Source organism: Scylla paramamosain, chromosome 15 (assembly GCF_035594125.1).
Source record: "Scylla paramamosain isolate STU-SP2022 chromosome 15, ASM3559412v1, whole genome shotgun sequence".
In the NCBI taxonomy this organism is placed as follows: Eukaryota; Metazoa; Arthropoda; class Malacostraca; order Decapoda; family Portunidae; genus Scylla; species Scylla paramamosain.
The window spans coordinates 18,026,012-18,031,011 of NC_087165.1; positions in this window are offsets into that span (position 1 = coordinate 18,026,012).

Genomic DNA, 5,000 nt, shown 5'->3' on the forward strand with positions numbered 1-5,000 from the left:
TGTATACAGGATCTCGTCTCTATCATTGGCCAGTTAGTAATGACATCCCTCACCACCTCATTCTGTCCCTTACAGCGCGGCATAAACTTTCAGAATCTTGTTTGTGAAATTGAAAGAGCCGGAGAACTTTTGCATGTTGGTGTCGAGATAAACGAGTGTTCGTGGTATAAAGTCAACCATCTCTCTCCCGTCCCTATACATGATGACCTCGAGCGTGTGGTTCTTGATGTCAAAAGTTACACCACTGTCACACAGGGAGGCCTACCAACATCGATAAACTTCTGAGAAGAGCAGCCATCTTTCGAAAAGTCAGCCTGGCAGTGCTGAAGTTGACGGTCCAGGATCTGATCAAAGTCTGGAGGCGACGCGAGTAGAGCAGGCCATTGTGTGGGGATGCTGCTCAGGGCAACACACACACACACACACACACACACACACACACACACACACGTAAATGCAAATTCTTACTATTACGTCGAAGTAGTAGTCAACGTTGGAGGACTGGCGGATTGTACCAGGCGACACTGACTGTTATCACGGCAAAGTAATGACCGCCCGATGCTTAGCAAAAACAATGGTAGTGACAGGTGCTGGGGTTTGTGGCCTCGTAGATTCTTGTACAGTGTTGTGAATGGTTAATAGAAACCACGCCATTCTGAGTTACTGAATACGATATTAACTCCCGAACACCATGGGTCACTTATCAGTTGATGTCAATGTAGTGGGTTATAAAAACAGTATAATGAACTAATACTGTACTGGATCACCGTCTTTTTGAGTACAATAGTATACAGGTAGACAGCGTTCACAGTATGGGTACTGCTATCACCACAACAGTGGAGATACCACTTACTCAGCCTGACATCGCTGATTACGCCTGGTCTTCAAAAACAATGGGTAGTTGATGTTCGCGTTGTCATAGACTCATCTGACTTTGTTGCCTTTGATTAAATAATTCAATCTACAAATAAAGCTCTCATGAATGATAACGAGATTGGTAAAGTATTATCATATTTGACTTGATATTTTGGTCAATCAAATGGTTTAGTCAAGTTTGAGCAAAGCGAGGGTGAGCGAAGCGGGGTGGGGTGACGGTGCGTGGCGAGCCGGCTTGTATATGGGCGAGAATCCACGCCAGTTGTGTGTGACGTGGTGCATAACCGTTGTCAGTTGCAGTCACGGGGAAATAACAAATACAAGCGTAACCTACGAGTATGTCAAGTGTCTCGTACGTACCACTGTGTGTGTGTGTGTGTGTGTGTGTGTGTGTGTGTGTGTGTGTGTGTGAATGCTGAATCTGATATTACTGCCTCTTTTCTTGTCTACTCAATGCTTTACTCCCACGTTATTTAATGTTTACTATCATATTCATTGCGTGATCGTACTCCTTACTTTGCTCAGTGTCTCGCCTCTCCGTCACCCGTGACTCTTTTCCACCACCTTTCCTGATGCCCTTCTACTCTTAACACTGTTGTCTTTAATTACTATTTCCAGCCCCTTCCTCTGCCATCCTTGGTGCGCGTCCTACAATATCGAGCGAAATCCAGTTATCCTCACTGACCACTGCAATACTGTTTTTGGTTTAGCTTCGTTACCCTCCCTCTTATCTTAATACAGCGTAGCGAAAACTGAACTACAGTTTATTCCTTTGTATTTCAATGCTTTTTCTCTGATGATGCAACAAAATGATTCACCACTTCTGCGTAATCCTTGACTTTTCACTTCGTAGCAATGATGGAAGACTACGTGTGTGTGTGTGTGTGTGTATGTGTGTGTGTGTGTGTGTTAGTCTTATGTAGGAATCACATCGTAAGCAAGTGAGATAATGGTTCTTATGGTAATTTCTTAACAATGCTATTAACTTTCCTCGTTACCTACGATACGAAATTCGGGACACTGCAGAGTCTAATAATTTCACCATTAGGGCTGAGAACACGGCGTGAGTTTATAATGTGTGTGTGTGTGTGTGTGTGTGTCTCGCTCAAGACTGATTCTACGTAGTCTCTCTCTCTCTCTCTCTCTCTCTCTCTCTCTCAGACGACTGACCTCACCACGAGTTCAAATTAGTGTTTTCGGACCTCCACCTCAAGTCACACCTTCCTCTTTATGAACCCTTGATATTCAGAAACTCGTGAACCTCGAGGCACTAGACACAAGGGAAATAAGTCTGAACTCAGTGTTTTTGGTTTCATGTCTGTAAATACCAGGGTTCGTGAGCAGCCAGGGGCGAGGACACCACTTGAGTTAGCGGATGCACCTTTTCAACCTCGGGTGTACGTAGTATATAATGAAAAAGAGTAGTAAAATGCACCTTACAGTACAAACTTCTTAGCGGTGGCAAGACTGTGCTTTGGTGTGTGTGTGTGTGTGTGTGTGTGTGTGTGTGTGTGTTCCCGAGACGGATCTGGAACGAATCACAAACATAAGGGGCTCCACTAAGTTACATATCAGTAGGAAGTGAAAAGTTGGATCAAGAGGTAATAGGTGAAAAAAAAAAAAAATCAAAAGAAACAACGGGCCGTGAAAATATAATGCATAAAAAGAAGACGAATAATGACAGTGATCAGCAAAAAAGTAAAAGTGAAAAGACGTGTCAAATGTTGCATTGCAAAGGCAGTTTCCCAAAATTACATCTGATCTGATCTGACTCGATGAATAAGGTAACACATAAAAGAAAAATAAATAAATAAATAAAAATAAATAAATAAATATCCTAGAAAATTAAGTGGTAGAGAAAATATTATCGACACGACACTTCCCTCCTCCATCCATTATAGAAACGTGATGAATCAAGCGTTAAAGAAGGATTATCATAATAAAACAATCCAGTATATTACTGAATGAAAAAAAAGACAATAAACTAACACTTGTCCTACAATCAAAATAAAGATAAAAATAATTTTACCTTCGATTATAACATGACTATGAAATGTCAAATGCAATACTGGATAAAATCATTCTTGGTGGCTTTTAATGACTTCTGTCCGTCCAGGCAGGTGATCTTCATTATTGAATAAAAGGAGGGAACTAAACCTTGGTAAGGACAGGACAAGTCAGGAAGACTATATGTGGCATCTTCGGTTCCCCTCTCCTCTCTTTCATTCCTGTCTTCAGACGTGTTTGTCTTGTGGACGTGATTAAATGTGTAGATATGGTTGACACATGGGGTTAAAACTTGAGAATTTAGATTATAACTTGAAAATTTAGATTATTTTTCATGCCAACAGAACCACATACCCTGTTACCTGTCACGACAACAACATACAACGAGTAAAAAAAAAACAGACAGCTCTACAGTAAAGAATAAGATATAGAGAGGGAGACCAACACTCCGCTTAAAATCTGAGGCGGAAACTACAAAGGCACCCCCAGAGTTTGGCTTTGATTGTTAGTAAACGTTAGCGTGCATCCCTCGCGCTGGGCTGCAAGACCCAAGAAGGGAAGCTTGGACATATACTTCAGTAAATCTGGTTTACTCTTCGGCCTTTGTCGACAAAAGTGTGCTTTAGGGAGCTTCCATGGCGGCCAAAACATAAATCGTATTTTTGTCTCTGGTGAGGGTGGAGTCACTTAGTGAACTACAATCGATGTTCGAAAACTGTTGATATCTGTGGAGAGGACGATATCAATGATGGAGGGCAGTCTTACAAGAGAGTTAGTCTTAAATCTTAAGTAAAGAATCTTACCTCAGAAAGTGTTGCTTAACTAGAGCTGAAGTCTTATACAATACTACCTACTATACGTCAGGAAAAGAACCATAAAAAGTACATTGCGATACTTTTGTTTCTGAGAAGTATACTTAAGCATTAATTATATGACTTTGCAACATCAGAGTGGGAGGGAGCAAACGATATACATAATTCATCCATTACAGGGCGGGTATAGAGGATATACGGTGAGAAGTTCCTTAGTGTATCGTGATGGGAAGACCAAACATGCCGAGCACACAACGCTGCGGGACGTTCTCTTCTTCTGAGAATGGGTGCGAGAGAGTAATACCTACTCTGCCTTTGAAGAACTGCGTCAGTAAAGGAAGCTCTCCTTGTAACCTGAATGGTCTAAGTATAGCACTGAGAACGCTCAACCTCAATGCTGTATAGTAAACCACCTCCATATTAAAGATGCTCACTACGTGTTGCTTCGTAGCCAAGGTTAGACAGATGGTGACTCATGGCTGTACCAACATGCATGTAGTGACAGGTGTAAGAGAAAATAACGTGTGGGGCAAAATTTGTCTGAAGTAGATAAGGAGTGTAGCATTGTGCAGTTATTTACTTACTCATAATATATAATATAAAGTAATTTCTTATAACACTAAGTTGACGAGATTCCTCCGGAAATCAATAAATCGTTGGCATGTTGTTGTTGTTACTGCTATTATTATTATTATTATTATTATTATTATTATTATTATTATTATCATTATTGTTGTTGTTGTTGTTGTTGTTAATATAATAATAATATTGATAATATAATTAATAATAATAATATAATTAATAATAATATAATTAATATAATAATAATAATAATTATTATATTAATAATAATAATAATAATAATAATAATAATAATAATAACCAACAACAAGAGCAACAACAACAGTAAACAAGAGGAAAACCTTTTCTCCCTCAACATTTACATTTTTTTTATTTTGCATATATTAATGATTAGATGGTAATAATGATAAAGACTAATTATCACTATTATTATTATTATTATTATTATTATTATTATTATTATTATTATTAATTTTTATTATTATTATTGTTTTATTGTTATTTTTATATTAATAACATTAATAATAATGCGGTGTTTCCTCATACTTCAATGAAATTTTAGGGAAAAGTGGGCCTTGAGCCGAGAAATATTTTCCAGAATTTTAAAAGTGAAATGGATGAGGGTACCAATTTTTTAAAGTTTCTCCGAGATTTCCGGTTGCATAAATCTACGGGAAATGTTTGCCCCATTGCATATTTTCTTTGGCGTTGTTGGCGGTAAGC